We start from the raw sequence: 21285 nt of genomic DNA, 5'->3' as shown, positions 1-21285 counted from the left end.
TTTCTGATGTGAAGCAAGTTTTCTGATGTGAGCTATCATTGAAGCCCTTTCCACACTCTGAGCCTTGACACAGTTTGTCCCTTGTGTGGATACTCTCATGGGAAGTTGGGAATTTTGATTGAAACACTTTCCACACACTGAGCATTAAAATAGTTTTCCCACAGTGTAGATTCTTTGATGGGAAGGTGGCAACTTTGAAGCATTTCCCACATTGTGAGCATTGATACGGTTTCTCCCCTATGTGGAATCTCTAATGGGAAGAAAGGTGGGAACTGTGACTGAAGCATTTCCCATACTCTAAGCACTGAGATGGTTTCTCCCCAGTGTGGATTATTTCATGGGAAGCAAAAGCCGATCTGTCACTGAAGCTTTTTCCACACTCTGAACATTGATATGGTTTCTCCCCAGTGTGGATTCTCTTATGGGCAGTAAGGCTTGATCTGTCACAGAAGGTTTTTCCACACTGTGCATTAATATGGTTTGTGCCCTGTGTGTAGTCTCTGATGGGTAGAAAGACAGGAACGTTGACTGAAACACTTTCCACACTTTAAGCATTGATACGGTTTCTCCCGTGTTGGGTCTTTGATGGGTAGAAAGGTTGCAACTTTGACCGAAGCACTTTCCACACTCTGAGCATTGATACGGTTTCTCCCCAGTGTGGATTCTTTTATGGGAAGCAAGGGCCGATATGTCACTGAAGATTTTTCCACACTCTGAGCATTGATATGGTTAGTCCCCGTGGGGATTCTTTTATGGTAAGCAAGTGCCGAACTGTCCTTGAAGCTTTTTCCACACTCTGAGCATTGATAAGGTTTCTCCCCAGTGTGGATTCTTTTATGGGAAGAAAGTGGGGCACGGTGTCTGAAGAATTTTCCACACTCTGAGCATTGATACGGTTTTTCCCCAGTGTGGATTCTCTGATGGGAAGAAAGGTGGGAACTTTGATTGAAGCACTTTCCACACTCTACGCATTCATATGGTTTCTCCCCAGTGTGGACTCTTTTATGGGAAGCAAGGACTGAACTGTCACTGAAGCTTTTTCCACACTCTGAGCATTGATATGGTTTCTCCCCAGTGTGGATTCTTTTATGGGCAGCAAGGCTTGATCTGTCTCAGAAGGTTTTTCCACAGTGTGCATTAATACGGTTTGTGCCGTGTGGAGTCTCTGATGGGTAGAAAGACAGGAATGTTGACTGAAACACTTTCCACACTCTAAGCATTGATACGGTTTCTCCCCTGTGTGGAGTCTTTGATGGGTAGAAAGGTTGGAACTTTGACCGAAGCACTTTCCACACTCTAAGCATTGATACGGTTTCTCCCCAGTGTGGATTCTTTTATGGGAAGCAAGGGCCGATATGTCACTGAAGCTTTTTTCACACTCTGAGCATTGATATGGTTTTTCCCCAGTGTGGATTCTTTTATGAACAGCAAGGCTTGATCTGATACCGAAGGTTTTTCCACACTCTGTGCATTGATATGGTTTGTCCCCTGTGTGGATTCTTTTATGGTAAGCAAGGGCCGAACTGTCCTTGAAGCTTTTTCCACACTCTGAGCATTGATATGGTTTCTCCCCAGTGTGGATTCTTTTATGGGAAGCAAGGGCCGAACTGTCCCTGAAGCTTTTTCCACACTCTGAGCATTGATATGGTTTCTCCCCAGTGTGGATTCTTTTATGGGAAGAAAGGGGGGCACGGTGTCTGAAGAATTTTCCACACTCTGAGCATTGATACGGTTTTTCCCCAGTGTGGATTCTCTGATGGGAAGAAAGGTGGGAACTTTGATTGAAGCACTTTCCACACTCTAAGCATTCATATGGTTTCTCCCCAGTGTGGATTCTTTTATGGGAAGCAAGGACTGAACTGTCTCTGAAGCTTTTTCCACACTCTGAGCATTGATATGGTTTCTCCCCTGTGTGGACTCTTTTATGGGTAGCAAAGGATGAATTGTCACTGAAGCTTTTTCCACACTCTGAGCATTGATATGGTTTCTCCCCAGTGTGGATTCTTTTATGGACAGCAAGGTTTGATCTCTTACCGAAGGTTTTTCCACACTCTGTGCATTGATACGGTTTGTCCCCTGTGTGGATTCTTTTATGGGAAGCAAGGCTTGATCTGACACTGAAGCTCTTCCCACACTCTGAGCATTGATACGGTTTCTCCCCTGTGTGGACTCTTTTATGGGTAGCAAAGGATGAGCAGTCACTGAAGCTTTTTCCACACTCTGAGCATTGATATGGTTTCTCCCCAGTGTGGATTCTTTTATGGACAGCAAGGCTTGATCTCTTACCGAAGGTTTTTCCACACTCTGTGCATTGATATGGTTTGACCCCAGTGTGGATTCTTTTATGGTAAGCAAGGCCTGATCTATCACTGAAGCTTTTTTCACACTCTGAACATTGATACGGTTTCTCCCCTGTGTGGAGTCTCTGATGGGTAGAAAAAGAGGAATGTTGACTGAAGCACTTTCCACACTCTAAGCATTGATATGGTTTCTCCCCGGTATGGATTATTTGATGGGAAGCAAGGGCCCATCTGTGACTGAAGCTTTTTCCACATTCTGAGCATTTGTGTGGCCTTCCATCTGTGCTCCATCTTCTAGGTAAAACAGGTTTGTTGCTAAGACTACAGATCTTCCTATGCACTGACAATTTCAGCAGTTTCTCCTCCTTTCTTATTTTTTGATGGGCACCAATGCTTGATTTACCAACTGAGAATTTTGCATGTACAAGGAATTTATTCCCTTTGCCCCCTGTGTGACTTTCTTTTGCAGTTGCAATTCCAGACAAATGGGAACTTTCAGAAAGAATAGATTTCTTTCTCCTTTGCATTCTAGCTTTAGTTTTTCTTCTGAGTCGTTTTCCTCTCTTCTGACTCTCCTCCTCTGTTGGAATAAAAAGAAAAACCAAATGAGGGAGAAATACAGCTTTCCACCACTGAACAAATCCTTTCGGCCTCACAATAGAAACATTCTCCCTTCTTTCAGACAGAGTCTCTCAACAAGTCATTACAGTATGTCTATACTTCAGGGCCAAATGAATGCCCATGTCCTGTTTAAGGAGTCAAGTATTGGGCAGGAAAAGACCCTTCCTGCTTGAGATCACTGTAGAAAATGGGGTCTTAGGAGAGTCACTGGCAGATCAAAATGCTGATATGACTTTTTACAAAAAAGGCTTTGTTTTTGAAACCTCAGTTCCCTCCTCCTCAGCCCTGAACTCCCCATCTGGCTAACAGCTGAGAAGTCTGATGTTCTTGAGACTCTTCTTTTGGGTAGTCTGCTACCTGCAACAAAACTTTTTAAGGGATCAACTGATGTTTCCTGTTGCTGCTCCTGTCTAGGGCTCCCAGATAAAGGTGCTTTGTCCCTGTGAAAAAACCCCACAATCCTGCTCACCAACAAGACACAGAATGACACCAGGCAGAAAGCACCCGAAGAGCCTGGGGGGTGTTTTATCAGTGCCTCAGTCTTATCAATAGAGTTATAGCTACGCTGCCTTTGTGACTCCAGCATGAAGAGCTACACATCAACTTTACAGCCAAACAAAGAATGTTAAAGGAACATGGGAGTGTTGTGTCTGTCCTCAATGACATCCCTCCAGTGCATGAACAACAGCAGGAATTTCAGCTTTCCATGGTGTCAGAGATAAAAGCAAAGTGGGAGCCATACCCAGAAAGGCCAGATTCCGGATGTTCTCCATCATAACTTCCCTGTGCAGAGCCTTTTGGTCCAAATCCAGCAAAGCCCACTCCTCCTCTGAGAAATACACAGCCACGTCCTCAAATGTTAATGGACCCTGGAAAAAGGAGAAAACGGTTTCTTCTAATGGACAGTGAATTCAAGTCTAATTAGAAAGGGAAGGTGAGGTGGTTAGGAGATCCCTTTCAGGAAATTACAAACTTCTTTTGGGGGGTGTTCACAGTTTTTCTGGAGGACATGTTGGACTCAAGCAAAAGGAAAGACTCCTTCAGCTGTAGGGCACAGTTCAAGAGACAGAAACAATGGGGTGTTACAAGACCTTTCCCCTAAACATTCCTTCTATACCTCATCTGGGTGCACCAATGAAGCTTCTGCTTCACCACGAAGACAGGGAGGCCCAAAAGAAGCAGGCAGGATCCTTCCACTACCTGTGAGGGAGAAGAGAGGTTGAAAGATACTGTTGCTGATAATTGCCTGGATGAATTTCAGGGGCTGGTTCTTTCCTCTAGAGGAGACCTCTCAGTTTCTCCCACCTGCACTTCCACATTTACTGAGGTCACACACCTTCCCTCCCAAAAAGAAAACCTCCCTCTCTCTCCCGTAAGACATTTCTGAAATTTATTTCATTCTGAAGATATAAGTTGTTATTCTTTGTGTCTTTAAAGACCGGTATGTCTCAGTCTTTCAAAAATTTTGTTTCTGGATTGCCTTTCTAACAACAATTCCAAAGAAATAAAAACTATCAGGTTAAAACTGTCAAAAACAGTGATGCTAAATCAACAGCAGTTAACATAGTACTACCACTCAGAATCACAAACATGAGGCATAAAAACTGCCAGAGCAGAAAATAAACCCTTTCCTAAGAGACCATCAGAAACCACAACATTCTGAAATTAGTGGGGGAACATTTTAACCTTCCAGGACATTCAATTGCTGATTTAATTTAGTTGCTGATTTAATTCACTTACAAAGGGTTTTAAAGGGAGATAAGAGAGAATGCTGAATTACAACTAATAATGAAGCTCTCGATAATGCATCCTCCTGGATTGAATAGAGACCTGGGATTCCTCTCTCATTACCAAGGCCTATTTCTCCAGGCCTACTACCCCTCTGCATATCACACCTAATCCAATCACACCTGCTGATGTCATTTACTTAATTTGACATTTACATTGCCATTGTGAGTCTAATGTACTAATTTACTCTTCTCTACTTAAGGATAGAGGGACTCACATTCTAGCTGTGGCTCATGAAAACTCATACCCAGCCAGAAATTTTGGTAGTCTTTCAGGTGCTTGCTCTTTTCTACTGTAAAAGACCATCAGTTCCTCATTCATTTTACTAAACAGAAGCAGTTTTACACACACAAACAGAGCTACAAGGAAGAAAATTATGCAACGTTCTAGGGGAAGGGACAATTATGCAGTCACCACCTAAAAAGCCCTAGGCCTTCTGGGAAACCGCCTAACACCAGCAATGGCTAGCATTGGAAGTCGAGCTTTTTTGGTGGATCATAATTCTGGCAAGGGAATCATGGAGGGCTGATGACCAAAAAGCATTTCAATAAGATGAAGTTTAAAATAAAAAAAAAAATTTTTCTCTCTCCTCACCCTTGCAAAAGACACCGGCAGTCTTTGCATTTTTGCTCTGTCATGGCTTCTGTGCTGCAGCACTGTTTTCAGGTGCACCCACATGAAGACCACCTCTATTCTTTTTGTTTCCTTGTTTGATCAGTAACAGTAGAAGAAAATATTGTAACAATCTACTCATTCTCAGATTGCATTTCTTTAAAAATGAAGTCTCTATCCCTTATCATTGCTGAGATACAGCAAAGAATGTTGAGGTTGCACCTTTCTCCTTGTAACTCTTTGTAAAAATTATTAGATTACCACAAAGCACTTTAGGAGGGGCTGCCCTTGAAGAGTGTCTGGACAGTATGATTAGTAAAAAAAATGCTGATTGATCAGTATAGCGCAACAACGGTGTAAGGAGAGTTTCTTACCATTAGTATTCTGGCCTTTCACCCAGTTTAGGATTCTCAAGTAAATGCCAGGTGAAACCAAGTCTTTACCCACTGGAAAAAAGATGACAATAGAGAGGGACAGATGGATCTCCTTGGGCAGGGAGTTCCAAAGGTTGGTGCCCTTTCTCAGGTTGATATCTGTCTAGGCTCAAGTGACAGGCTCCCAAAGCAAGGCCCCAAAAGATGACCCTGTCGGTAGGGTATATTCATAGGGAAGTTGGTGATCTGTAATGTATACAGTTCCTGAGTCATTTAAGTATTTAAATATCAGCACCTTTAATTGCCTCCAGAAGCAAATTAGAAGGAAGTGTAGTTTGACCTGCTTTGAGTGTGGGGTCCTGCAAGGCCGTGGGTTGGACTGGATGGCCCTTGTGGTCTCTTCCAACCTTGTGTCATTTGGGGCGGGGGAGGTAATTGTGAATTTCCTGCATAGATGACCCTGGTGGTCCCTTCCAACTCTATGATTCTATATAGTGATTAGGCCTGTGCATATCAATAAACGCGAACCAAAAATAAACCCAAAATTAGCCATTTCGGCAATATTCGGATTTTGTTTTGGCCAAATACCAAAACCTGGGAATCTACCCAATCCAAACAGGCGATTCCTGAAAAGCCGAATAGATAGTCTGTTTTTTCGGGTTTCAGCTACTCGCCTTTGCGCAGATGCTCAGCTGTGTGTTCTCTTCCATTTTCTATCTTTAACTGGTTTTGTTAGGGCCCATAGTTGGGGCCCCTTTGAGGCTGGGGTCATGCAATCGGAGGCAACTTGGTCTGACCAAACTATCCATCACCACTCAGTGGATTAATCCGGATTTTGATAGTCTGCAGAAGGGTCCTTTAAAAGACTGGGCTCACCCATTGCCACCCAGGGGGATATTCCGTCCAACTAAAAAACACCAGCTTCAACAGCTACAGACAAGGCTTCTGAAGAAGACTCCTCACCCGTGTGGATGAGCAATCTCCATCACAAGAGCTGCCTTGGTCATGACTTCGGCTGGCTCCGATATCATCTCCTCCCCCATGAAAACCTGCTCTCAAACTGAAGGTAGCCCCAAATAGTGGCTTTGTTTCCCTATTCATAGAGTTGGTAGGGACCACCAGGGTCATCTAGTCCAACCCCCTGCACAATGCAGAAAATTCACAACTACCTCCCCCACCCACACACCCAGTGACCTCTACTCCATGCCCAGAAGATGGCCAAAATGCCCTCCCTCTCATGAGGAGGAGAAGGAGAAGAAGAAGAAGAGTTGGTTTTTATATGCCGACTTATTCTACCACTTAAGGCAGAATCAAACCGGCTTACAATTGCCTTCCCTTCCCCTCCCCACAACAGACACCCTGTGAGGTGGGTGAGGCTGTGAGGGCATGACTTGCCCAAGGTCACCCAGCTGGCTTCGTGTGGAGGAGTGGGGAAACAAATTCAGTTCACCAGATTAGCCTCCGCCACTCATGTGGAGGAGTGGGGAATCAAACCCGGTTCTCCAGATCAGACTCCACCACTCAAAACCACCACTCTTAACCACTACACCATGTTGGCTCTAAGGTCGTAGAATCAGCATTGCTGAGAGATGGCCATTCAGTCTCTGCTTAAAAACCTCCAGCGAACGAGAGCTTACCACCTCCCATGAAAACCTGCTCTCAAACTGAAGGTCGCTCCAAATAGCGTGGCTTTGTTCCCCTGCCATCCACTGGCACTTGGGTCGGTGGGTGGGTAAATGCAGATATGGGTGCTACAGCGGCATGAGGTAAGGAAAGTGAGAAAAACCAATATTTAGATGACCAATTACCAATACCTCTGCAACAAAAGCTACATAAACCATCACTGCCGTGTGGAAGCAACACAGTCTTACTTCAGAGAAAGAAAGAGACCACACTGAAAGTGGACCTCTTAGTCCTTACCCAGAGGGGTGGCAACTCCATTGCCCTCCAGTGGAATCGCCCCGAAGGCTGACCCTCTCCCGGGCTCTGATGGGTCCTTCTCAGCTTCCAGAAAATCAGCCGTCCCTCCTGAGGGACCCTAGAACAGCACAAAAAGGGGAAAAAGAGAGAGAGAGAGAGAGAGAGAGAGAGAGAGAGAGAGAGAGAGAGAGAGAGAGAGAGAGAGAGAGAGAGAGAGAGAGAGAGAGAGAGAGAGAGAGAGAGAGAGAGAGAGAGAGAGAGAGAGAGAGAGAGATGAGAAAAAGAAGAGTGTAGCCCAAAGCTGGGAAGGGGGTGCCAGCTTTCCAGAGAAAGCAGGGCATTTGAAAAGGCGAGGATTTTAAGGATAGTTGCTTTGGAGGTTCCCGAAGGAAACCCATGCTCACCTGCCCTGCCTGCTTCCTGGCCTCCGCCTGGCTCAGCAGGAACCCTTCTGCCAGGGCCACCGCCTGGGAGCTGGTCTCTGGCCTGCATTCTCTTACCCAGCTCTGCATCACCAGGTCCAGCCTTTCCGGCTTCAGCCACCGATGGCAAAGACAGTAGAATTGGCTGCAGACCTCTCGGGGCCCTTCAGTCTCCAGGTAGGTAAGGCACCTGAGGAACTGGCACTCGGGATCTGAGCTGGATTTGTCCTTATCACTCGGGATCTTGAGTGCAGATCTCTCCCACAAGGCCTCACTTTTCACAACTTGGAGGGTAGAAGATCCTTCTCCTGATTCAGGGACAGACAATTCCTGCTCTTCCATCTTATCAAGGATGCTTCCAACCAGGCTGATGGTGTGCCTTCCTCTGCCCCACTTTTTTCTGTCAAGGCCAGGACTGGCTGACTGGGTGGGGCTCCTCAGTCCTGCAAAGGAAACCAAGTAAAAAAAAAAAAACACCTAAAACTGGCTAAAAAAACTGGATTCTATTAGAGAATCCTAAAATATTAGAATTAGAGGGGTTTAATTTACGCTTTGGGTGGTATGCATATTTATGGTATGAAAAGGAGAAAGTAAACAAAGAATTTATTTCCCATATTATTAGAGGTGGTCTACTTCAAATTTGGAAGATATATAAAGGATTTTTGGAATGTAAAACCCCTGGCTGGATTAACCCTGAAGAAGCTTTTATGAAGAGAGGTGTACAACTAAATCTGGATATTGATATTTATAGAGAAATTGTGGAATGTAAAGAAGGGGTTTGGATGTTGAAGAGTAGAGAAGGGCTTAAAATTAAAGACTGGTTTATGTATTATAAATTAAGGGATATATTTAATAAAGATAATTTGAGGGGATTTAATCAAAATAAATCTAAACTAGAAATTATATTAACTAAGGGAAATAAAGGATTGATAGGAAGAATTTATGTTATTAACTGAAGTGAATTTACAAAAAGAAAGGATAAAACCAGTGATGGTGAAATGGATGAAGGAGTTAGGTTATAATATTGATTTGGAAATATGGGAAAACTTGTGGAAGAGGGAATACAAATTTACAATCACTAATGAAATAAGAGAAAACTTATATGTTTTATAGATGGTACATAATCCCGGAACTGCTAAGTAAAATGAAGAAAGACGATATGGATTTATGTTGGAAGTGTGGAACTGAAAAAGGCACGTTTATGCATGTGTGGTGATTTTGTAAAAAAAGCAAGAGATTTTGCAGACTATTATTAAAGGAAACTAATAATTTGATTAATATAAAAGTAAAAAAAGATCCTGCTTTTTTGTTTATTGGGAATCCCCAAAGACAATATGGATAGATGTGATAGAGTTATATGTCAATACAGCTTTGTGGTAGCAAGAATTAGAATAGCAAAAAACTGGAAGCAAGTAAATAAACCTTCAATTAAGGACTGGAGAAATTGTGGATGTATATTCGGATGGCCAAACTTACAGATTCTTTACATGGTAAAGATATGGAAGAGTTTAAAAAAACATGGTTAAAGGCTGTCGCATTTTGGGATAAACTGGTGAAAATGAATTTTACAAGTATAGTTAATGAATTATAGATAAAATGTAATGTTTTTATAATAATAATAGTATAAGGTAATTTTAAATACTGTCAAAACACTTCTCCGGAAGTCTATTGGTGTAGGGGAAACACTGTTAAGGTGGGTGGTGGGTATTAGAGCACTGTGTATTTTACAATTTATATTATATGGTGTAATTTTTGACGGTTGTATAAGTGCTCTTTTTTATTTTTGTATCTTTTATGTTTTTTTGTTTTTTTCTTTTATGATTTTTATAATTTGTTTTGTTTTTCTTATCATCAAAATAATAAAAATTTATTTTAAAAAAAGAAACTGGCACACGGGATCTGAGCTAGATTTGTCCTTATCACTCAAGATCTTGAGTGCAGATTTCTCCCACAAGGCCTCACTTTTCACAACTTGAAGGATTAGAAGATCTTTCTCCTGATTCAGGGTCAGACAATTCCTGCTCTTCCATCTTTTCAAGGATGCTTCTGACCAGGCTGATGGAGTGCCTTCCTCTGCCCCACTTTTTTCTGTCCAGGCCGGGACTGGTGAACTGGGCAGGGCTCCTCAGTCCTGCAAAGGAAACCAAGTCATTTGTGAGCAAACTGTGACCCTCCTCAGGCAAAAGAGCACGGAGGCTCCTTTTCTCCACCACAACTTATTGTCCATCAATTTGTCCAGTCCCCCCTTAAAAGCATCTAAGCCAGTGACCCCTAATCCATTCCCAGAGAACAACCCCCACAAGTATAGCGAGATTGTCCCTGTCTGACTTTCCTCTACTGCTCATCAACTGTATAGCATGACTGTCAGGCCTGGTCACTGTATCAGAAACAGTTTCAGTTCTCAGACCTCGCTCAAGGACTCTGTTACCACAGGATATATTAATCAGTTTTGATGTTGTATCCCTCTTTACCAAGGTTCCAGTTAAAGACACAATCTCATTGATTAACCAGATTTTTCCAGAAGATATAACAGCCTTATTTCACCATTGTTTGACAACAAGTTATTTCCTATGGGATCAAGAATTTTATGAAAAGATTGATGGAGTAGCTATGGGAAGTCCACTCAGTCCAGTAATAGCAAACTTTTACATGGAATATTTTGAAAAAACAGCATTAGAATCGGCACCTTACAAACCTACAGTCTGGTTCAGGTTCGTAGATGATACATTTACTATTTGGAGCCATGGTGAAGAAAAATTAATGGACTTTCTAAACCATCTTAATAATATCCATCCAAACATTCAGTTTACCATGGAAAAGGAAATTGAGGGTAAACTCCCATTTCTTGATACCCTTGTCATCCGTAAAACAAACTTTCAGTTAGGTCACAAGGTCTACCGGAAACCAACTCACACAGATCGCTACTTACACAAAAACTCCAACCACCACCCCCGACAGAAAAGAGGAATAATCAAAACATTAATGGACCGTGCAAGACGGATCTGTGAACCACAGTTTCTCAAGGAAGAAACTAATCATCTAAATCACGCACTGCTAGCAAACGGCTACTCCAAGAATGAAATCAGAAGGGCCATTAAACCAAACAAAAATCAGAAAACTCAGGAAAAACAGTCTCCCATAGGAAAGGTATTCTTGCCATTTATTAAAGGAGTCACTGATAGGATGGAGAAACTTTTGAAAAAACATAACCTACAAACAGTGTTTAAACCCACCAAGAAAATACAACAAATGCTACGATCAGCCAAAGACAAAAGAGACCCCCTCACCTCTGCAGGAGTATATCGTATACCTTGCAGCTGTGGACAAGTTTACATCGGGACCACAAAACGCAGCATACAAACAAGGATAAAAGAACATGAAAGATACTGCAGACTTGGCCAACCTGGGAAATCAGCAGTGGCTGAACATGGACTGACACAAACAGGACACAGGGTCTTATTCCAAGACACTGAAAGACTGGACAATTCTACCAACTATTTTGTCAGATTGCACAGAGAAGCCATTGAAATTCATAAACATCAGCACAACTTTAACAGAAAAGAAGAGAGTTTAAGAATGAATAAGGCTTGGCTTCCTGTCCTGAAAACCTCCAGACTAACAAAGACAACATTCAACAATAGCCATGCAGATTAGCTTTGGATTTCACACATTAACAGATCACTTCAGGATACAATGGTTCCATATTAACATACCACACCCTCATTAGCACATTATTTTGATACTTACAGGACAATGATTAGCACATTACCTTTGCAGGACAGTACTCAGCTCAAACCCAACCCCTTTCTGACTATATATTACTCTTCCTACACCCTTGACACTGAGAGACACTGTCCTTCAGTGTTACTACTCTGAAGATGCCTGCCACAGCTGCTGGCGAAACGTCAGGAAAGAAAATTCCAAGACCACGGTCACACAGCCCGGATAACCTACAAGAACCAATGAACTCTGTTACTTTGTTGCACACATTCCTTTCTCCCCCCCCTTCCCTTTGAAGCTGACAGGTGCCCGTGGGAGCTTCGCTGAACTGTTGAGGGTTATCTCATAAGACTGTATTGTGACTGCCTTTCTAGTGAACTCATATAATCCAGTGTATTCCCCTTTCCCGGCATTCCTGCCTTTGGATCTTTGTGCTCCGTTTCCCTGTGTTACCATTAAAGCATCTCTTTGGGACTTTTCCGTCTCCTAGTGTGCCTTTGTGGGTTTCTATCAGGACAGGTGCTCCCAATGACGGACTTCTGTGACTATCAGAGAGGGAGAAGATGGCTTAGCCGCCACACACACACACACACACACACACACTTCCTCCACACTAAACGGTATACACCTTCATCACATCCTTCTTCTCCTTGCTAAGTGAGGAAGCCCAGTGTGCTGCAGCCTTTTCTCCTAGGGAAAATGCTCCGCCCTCTCGAGCCTTTGGGGTGCCCTTCTTGGTACCTTTTCCAGCCATGCTACGACTTCCTTTCTGAGGCAGGCCAAGAAGAAACATCCACTGCCTTTCCAGCTCAGCTGCACTGACATGTATGCAAACAAATTGCGTTGCTAGAAGATGCAACATTTTTCCTGACAGCCCCTCGAACAGGACCGGGTCATTTTTGTCTCATTGTGACAATTCACCGCTTGAACCAATCAGCGCCCTTGCCAGGGGCCTCTCCCCAGTCAACCCCTCCCGGGCTGTCAATGCTCTCCCCCCCCCCTTCTGCATCTCCAAAGACCCCATCTTGCACGGGGACCACCCCCCTCCCTAGGCCTGGCCGTGGTGCACCGCCCTGCACAGAGGTCCCCCCGCCTCCCTCCACCTGCCCAGAGCTACCCAATCCCCCCCCCTGCCCAAATGCGTCCAGCTCACCTGCGCTGCAAGGGACGCAGCAGCAGCTGCTCCCGGGCGCTGGGAGAAAGAGATACCCGGATTCCTAGAAGGGGAGGGGCTGGAAGCGCCTCCGGAGTCTTCCATGCGGCCTCTCTAGGAACCCGCACTCTCTCCCTTTAACCCTTCCTCCCCTGCAGGTCATCGCCGCCCCCAGATACCCAAGAGCCGCGCAGGCTCCGAGTCTACAGAGAGAGGAACTCTGCGGTGGGACTTGGCTGCTCCTGGTGGGGACGCGCCTCTCGCAATGCAATGCAATATGCAATGCAATATAATATGCAATGCAATATGCAATGCAATGCGGAGAGAGGGAGGGAGGGTGTTATGATGGTTATTGCAAGCTCTGAAGGACTGAGCTGGGACTCACGGAAGCTCATACCCTGCCAGAAATTTTTGTTAAGTCTTTAAGGTGCTACCGGACTCTTGCTCTTTTCTACTATTGCAAACTCTGTTGGGCCCAAAGACAGACTGCGGATAGAGGAAAAAATCCGCCGCGGGGGGGCTTCGGGCTTCTGCCCTCTGAGCCCAGGGCTGCTATCTAGAGAGGAAAAAGGCCGCCTCCGCGCTCGCCTGGCTGCAAAATGGACTTTGCATGCCCTTTTGGAGGATCCGGGCCTTTGTTCCTGCTGCAAAGTCAGGGCGGGGAAAGTTGCGACCCCCTGAAGGAAAACGTGCCCTGCCCCCTGGAGAGGGTGTCAAAGGAGGTGTTTGTCTTTTTAATCTCTGTGCCACGTGTCCCATTTCCACACCTTAAGCCTTCCCTGGACAAGCACATTTTTTCTCTCCACAAGGGTGGCAATGCTCAAGTGGGACTGGTTTTCTTGGGACAAAACGAAGTTCCCCTAAGCCGTGTCAGCCTGGCAACCATCCCGCCCCCATTTCCAAGATTTGTAGTTCAATAAAGTCTGGGTTGAGCCAGGACTGTCTCTGGCTGTTTGGTGACAACTGCATGATAGGGAACGCCATTCTGGTCTCTGCCCCACTCCCTGCTCACCCCAGCTGTGATCTGCCCTTAGGGATGCCCAATGACATGGTCTTTGACCCAGGGATGCCCAAGCTTGGATGGCTGGGGCTGGCTGTGCAGGAGCCACTAGTCCCCAGTTGTCATCTGCCAAGCATAGTAGGGGTACAGCAGCACCTCCAGGACAGACTTCATACCTGCCCCCTACTCACCTTGCTGGCTCCTGTGTGAAGGGAGGATGGGCCACTGGGTGGACCGTGTGAATGTCTTCCTGCTCTAAGAAGGGGGGTGGCTCTGTCACCCCAGGCAGATATCTGGATGGGGGTATTAATGTGGGGGGTAGGGGGTGCAGAGTGGAAATCTGCAGTATTGCAGTCCATGCTCTGCTCACAACCTGAGTTCGATCCCAGCAGAAGTTGGTTTCAGGTAGCCGGCTCAAGGTTGACTCAACCTTCTATCCTTCTGAGGTCGGTAAAATGAGTACCCAGCTTGCTGGGGATAAGGAAAGATGACTGGGGAAGACACTGTGTAAACAAAAGTCTGCCTAGTAAACGTCGGGATGTGACCTCACCCCATGGGTCAGGAATGACCAGGTGCTTGCACAGGGGACTTTTAGCTTTAGGGAGACACAAGGACCAGTCTAGTCCTTGGCCCCCAAATGGCCCAGTGGGCTGGGTGGCACGGCGGCCCTTCCACCATACATGTCCTGTACTCATATTCAGTGTTGCCCTGACATCATCTTCTGGAAGCAGAAGATGGAGAAGCTCTATTCTCTCGGCCAAAACAAGACCAGGAGCCGACTGCGGTACAGATCATGAATTGTTAATATCGAAAATCAAGATAAAGCTTAAGAAAAACACCAAACCATTCATAGCACCAAAATACAATCTAAGCACTATTCCTGAAGAGTTTAAAGACCATGTAAGGAACAGATGTGCATTACTGAGTGTATTCTTCGATGGCAACCAAGGGTTCCCCTTCTGAGAGATGCTTTCCATATTCAGAGCAGTACTAGATAAGACTTCCAGGAAGTAAAAATTATGTCTTTTTTAATTTAGAGAAAGCAGTTTTCTCCCTATCCCATACGACTATGATCTGGGTCCCCAAAGAAGTCAAAGGACAATAGCATCAGGACAGACAAATTAATTCTTTACTTACTAATTAAACTGGGAAATTGACTGCCACTGGAAAAATAATTATGAGCACAGATGACTTTAAAAGAAGATTAGATAGATTCATGGATAAGAGTTTCATTTGTGGCTAAAAGGCAAGGTGATTAAAAGGGGACCTCTATTTACACAGCCAGAAAAACTCTGGCACTAGGAGACAAACATCAGGGGAAGGTCTGGGCCTTTATACCCTGTGAGTTAGCCTTCCGGAGCAACTGGCTGGGCACTTGGTGAAATAGCATTATTATTTAAAGGGGGGGGGGAGAAATCCCAAACAATTATCGCCCAGTCAGCCTGACATCAATACCACGTAAAATACTAGAGCAGATAATTAAACAGACGGTCTGTAAGCACTTAGAAAGAAATGCCATGATCATAGACAGTCAACATGGGTTTCTCAAAAACAGGCCATGCCAAACTAATCTCATATCTTTTTTTGAAAGAGTGACAAGTATGGTAGATGACGGGAATGCTGTAAATGTAGTGTACCTTGATTTCAGTAAAGCCTTTGATAAAGTCCCCCATGATCTTCTTGAAACAAAGCTAGTAAAATGTGGGCTGGACACTGCTACTGTTAGGTGGATTGGTAACTGGTTGACCAACCAAACCCAAAGGGTGCTCATTAATGGCACAACTTCATCCTGGAGAGGAGTGACCAGTGGGGTGCCACAGGGGTCTGTCCTGGGATCGGTACTATTTAATATTTTTATAAATGATTTAGATGATGAAATATAGAGCATGCTAATCTAATTTGCAGATGACACCAAGTTAGGTGGGGTAGTTAATACCCCGGAGGATAGGGTCAGAGTTCAGAACGACCTTGATAGACTGGAGAGCTGGGCCATAAGTAATAAAAATGCATTTCAATAGGGAGAAGTGTAAGGAACTTCACCTAGGCAGACACAACATAAGGCACAGGAACAATATGGAAGGTAGTCGGCTTGACTACAGTACATGTGAAAGAGATCTGGCAGTCTTAGTGGACCACAAACTGAACATGAGTCAACAGTGTGATATGGCGGCTAAGAAGGCCAATGCAATTCTGGGCTGCATCAATAGGAGCATTGTATCTAGATAGGTATGGCTGTTCCCCTAGGTGTGAGCTGACTCTGAAGGTGTTTCCACACTCTGAACGTTAAGATGGTTTTCCTGTAGTGTGGATTTTCTGATGTGAAGCAAGTTCTGAGCTATCATTGAAGCCCTTTCCACACTCTGTGCCTTGCCACAGTTTGTCGCTTGTGTGGATACTCTGATGGGAAGAAAGTTGGGAATTTTGATTGAAACACTTTCCACACTCTGAGCATTAAGATGGTTTCCCCCCCCCCCCACTGTGGATTCTTTGATGGGAACCAAGGCTTGATATTACACTGAAGCTTTTCCTACACTCTTGAGCATTGATATGGTTTCTCTTTAGTGTGGATTCTCTGACGGGAAGAAAGATTTAAGCTGGTACTGAAGCCCTTTCCACAATGTGTTATTTGACAATCAAGAGAATTGTAATTTGTTTTTGGAACAGCTTAACCAATACAATGAGCATATTCAGTTTGATTTTCAGACGGGTCATGACAGTCTACCATTTCTTGATGTAATTGTTAATGTTGACTCAGTGGGAAAGCTTTGGGTAGCTCCCTATAAAAAACCCACAGATAAGGGAGCCTTGTTACATTATAATCTCATCACCCTTCCTTTATGAGGAATAATTTACCTTATGGCCAGTTCTTAAGGTTAAAAAGGAATGCAACACGCACAGAGGACTATACAAAAGCAGCATCAGAATTGGAATACACCCTTTTAAGCAGAGGTTATCCACCACATATCAATAATGCACGCCTTCGAGCTGATGGGATAGATAGGTCTACTCTTTTTACTTGCAAGAAACGTGATAAACAGAATTTAACAGCTTCTTTACAATATACACATTTGGCAACTAAGATAAAACGGATCATTTATAAACACTGGCACATAGTACAGAGCATTGCAGGATGTACAATACCACTCTTGATTGGTTTTAAAAGAATGGGCTCTTTAAAAGACGCGCTAATACATACAGATCTTAATGTAGCACCTCCCACCACAGGGGCTGTTGGATATCACCACTGTGGATCATGCGCAGTCTGCCGGTTCTCCCTCCCAGTAAAGAGTTTCACAAGGCTTCACAAGGCTTTCACAAGGCTTCACATATGTCCTGCGGCAATTCACAAACTGCACCTCTGCAAATGTTATTTATTTAGTCATTTGTAAGTGCAAATTAATTTATGTTGGAAAAACCACACGCCCCCTAAAATTAAGAATCGGGGAGCACAGATCCAGAATAAAAAATCAAGTATTAGAAGCACCCCTAGTGGAGCATTGGTTGAAGTGCAAACATACAGATAGTGACTTTCAGTTCTTTGCGGTTTGGCAAGCAACACCTAAGAAGTTCCAGAGATCTAACATAGAACGAATTTTAAGTCAGCAGGAAGCACGCTTTGTGCAACTCTTTGACTGCATATCCCCTAAGGGGTTAAATATGGCCAATGATCTTACCTCCTTGTAAATTAACACCTGTACCTGGGATCAATCCTAATGAGTAATGCAGTAAGCATTTAAGTATACTGCCTGTATGGAATTTAATTGACTGGAAACAAGAAAGGATTCTTGTCGGGTCGACACCACACAAGTCACTGTGTATGAAAATTCATTTATAATTGTAAGTATAATTGTAATTATATATGTGTAAAATAATTAATATTACAATGTTTAGAAAATTTATAGTTTAATTTAAATAATTTATCAACAGACCAGCATTCTGACATTACAGACAAATGCTGAGGATATAAGGGACGTTCTGAGGATCCAGACGTCATAAAAATATATGTCCTTCAGGGTAGCTGAAGAAATATTGAAACAGGCAAAGATACCGGAATCCTGTTCTACCCAACTGGACTCAAGGACATTTATGGACAATATATACATAACTCAAGAAAGAAAGACACCACAAGTCAATTGCTAATTTCTGTTGAATTTTATTTCTTATGAATTTTGCCTTGTTGTATATATAATACTGTACATTTAATTTTGTTGTTTGAAAAAGCACTATGAAGCAATAGTGCAATCTGAGGAAATTATATTTATAAACATTGATATAAGTGAATTGTTAGCCTACATCTGTGATTTTTGAATACTACCAATTTACAGTTGAATTTATATTTTTTTGAATACTTTCCACAATGTGAGCATTGATATGGTTTCTCCCCAGTGTGGATTCTTTTATGGGCAGAAAGGCTTGATCTGTCAATGAAGCTTGTTCCACATTCTGAGCACTGATACAATTTCTCTGCAGTGTGGATTACTTTATGGGAAGCAAGGCTTGATCTGTCACTGAAGCTCTTCCCACATGCTGTGCATTGATGTAGTTTCTCCCCTATGTGGAGTCACCAATGGGAAGAAAAGGGTGAACTGTGACTGAAGCACTTTCCACACTCTAAGTACTGATACAGTTTTCCCCTGTGTGGAGTCTCTGATGGGAAGAAAGGTGGGAACTTCGATTGAAGCACTTTCCACACTCTGAGCATTGATATGGTTTCTCCCCAGTGTGGATTCTTTTATGAGCAACAAGGCTTGATCGGTCGCGGAAGGTTTTTCCACACTCTGTGCATTGATATGGTTTGTCCCCTTTGTGGATTCTTTTATGAGAAGCAAGGCCTGATCTGTCACTGAAGCTCTTTCCACACTCTGAGCATTGATACGGTTTCTCCCCAGTGTGGATTCTTTTATGGGTAGCAAAGGTCGAACTGTCTCTGAAGCTTTTTCCACACTCTGAGCACTGATATGGTTTCTCCCCAGTGTGGATTCTCTTATGGGTAGCAAAGGCCGAACAGCCACTGAAGCTTTTTCCACACTCTGAGCATTGATATGGTTTCTCCCCAGTGTGGATTCTTTGATGGGAAGAAAGGTGGGCACTTTGTCTAAAGAATTTTCCACACTCTGAGCACTGATACGGTTTCTCCCCTGAGTGGAGTCTCTGATGGGTAGAAAGATGGGAAGGTTGACTGAAGCACTTTCCACACACTAAGCATTGATATGGTTTCTCCCCAGTATGGATTATTTGATGGGAAGCAAGGGTACATCTGTGGCTGAAGCTTTTTCCACACTCTGAGCATTTGTGTGGCTTTTCATCTGAGCCCAATCTTCTAGGTAAAACAACTTTGTTGCTAAGACTACAGATCTTCCTATGCACTGACAATTTCAGCAGTTTCTCCTCCTTTCTTATTTGTTGATGGGCACCAATGCTTGATTTACCAACTGAGAATTTTGCATGTACAAGGAATTTATTCTCTTTGCCCCCTGTGTGACTTTCTATTGCAGCTGCAATTCCAGACAAATGGGAACTTTCAGAAAGAATAGATTTCTTTCTCCTTTGCATTCTAGCTTTAGTTTTTCTTCTGAGTTGTTTTCCTCTCTTCTGACTCTCCTCCTCTGTTGGAATAAAGAGAAAAACCAAATGAGGGAGAAATACAGCTTTCCACCACTGAACAAATCCTTTCGGCCTCACAATAGAAACATTCTCCCTTCTTTCAGAGTCTCTCAACAAGTCATTACAGTATGGCTATACTTCAGGGCCAAATGAATGCCCATGTCCTGTTTAAGGAGTCAAGTATTGGGCAGGCAAAGACCCTTCCTGCTTGAGAAGATCACAGTAGAAAATGGGGTCTTTGGACCTTCACTGGCAGATCAAAATGCTGATATGACATTTTACAAAAAAGGCTTTGTTTTGTGAAACCTCAGTTCCCTCCTCCTCAGCCCTGAACTCCCCAACTGGCTAACACCTGAGAAGTCTGATGTTCTTGAGACTCTTCTTTTGGGTAGTCTGCTACCTGCAACAAAACTTTTTAAGGGATCAGTTGATGTTTCCTGTTGCTGCTCCTGTCTAGGGCTCCCAGATAAAGGTGCTTTGTCCCTGTGAAAAACCCCCACAATCCTGCTCACCAACAAGAGACAGAATGACACCGGGGGAGAAAACACACGAAGAGCCTGGAGAGTGTTTATCAGTGCCTCAGTCTTATCAATAGAGTTTTAGCTACGCTGCCTTTGTGGCTCCAGCATGAAGAGCTACGCATCAACTTTACAGCCAAACAAAGAATGTTAAAGGAACATGGGAGTGTTGTGTCTGTCCTCAATGACATCCCTCCAGTGCATGAACAACAGCAAGAATTTCAGCTTTCCATGGTGTCAGAGATAAAAGCAAAGCGGGAGCCATACCCAGAAAGGCCAGATTCCGGAGATTTTCCACCATAACTTCCCAGTGCAGAGCCTTTTGGTCCAAATCCAGCAAAGCCCACTCCTCCTCTGAGAAATACACAGCCACATCCTCAAACGTTACTGGACCCTGGAAAAAGGAGGAAACGGTTTCTTCTAATGGACAGTGAATTCAAGTCTAATTAGAAAGGGAAGGTGAGGTGGTTAGGAGATCCCTTCCAGGAAATTTCAAACTTCTTGGGGGGGGGTGTTCACAGTTTTTCTGGAGGACATGTTGGACTCAAGCAAAAGGAAAGACTCCTTCAGCTGTAGGGCACAGTTTAAGAGACAGGAACAATGGGGTGTTACAAGACCTTTCCCCTAAAAATTCCTTCTATACCTCATCTGGGTGCACCAACGAAGTTTCTGCTTCACCACAAAGACAGGGAGGCCCAAAACAAGCAGGCAGGATCCTTCCACTACCTGTAAGGGAGAGAAGAGAGGTTGGAAGATACTGTTGCTGATAATTGCCTGGATGAATTTCAGGGGCTGGTTCTTTCCTCTAGAGGAGACCTCTCAGTTTCTGCCACTTGCACTTCCACATTTACAGAGGTCACACACCTTCCCTCCCAAGAAGAAAACCTCCCTCTCTCTCCCGTAAGACATATTTCATTCTGAAGATATAAGTTGTTATTCTTTATGTCGTTAAAGACCGGTATGTCTCAGTATTTCAAAATTTTTGTTTCTGGATTGCCTTTTTAACAACAATTCCAAAGAAATAAAAACTGTCAGTTTAAAACTGTCAAAAACAGTGATGCTAAATCAACAGCAGTTAACATAGTACCACAGAATCACAAACATGAGGCATAAAAACTGCCAGAGCAGAAAATAAATCCTTTCCTAAGAGACCATCAGAAACCACAACATTCTGAAACCAGTGGGGGAACATTTTAACCTTCCAGGACATTCAGTTGCTCATTTAAGAGTAGCAATTCACTTACAAAGAGGTT

At 43.7% G+C, this 21285-nt stretch overlaps 1 pseudogene; it reads right to left on the bottom strand.

Moving 5' to 3' along the window:
- Positions 1-21285, bottom strand: part of LOC130472944 (zinc finger protein 345-like) — a 33099-nt pseudogene that overhangs the window by 6136 nt on the left and 5678 nt on the right.

Source organism: Euleptes europaea, chromosome 1 (genome assembly GCF_029931775.1).
Source record: "Euleptes europaea isolate rEulEur1 chromosome 1, rEulEur1.hap1, whole genome shotgun sequence".
Taxonomy (NCBI): domain Eukaryota; kingdom Metazoa; phylum Chordata; class Lepidosauria; order Squamata; family Sphaerodactylidae; genus Euleptes; species Euleptes europaea.
Note: the sequence above shows the minus strand (reverse complement) of the source record. Positions and strands in the feature narration are given on the sequence as shown.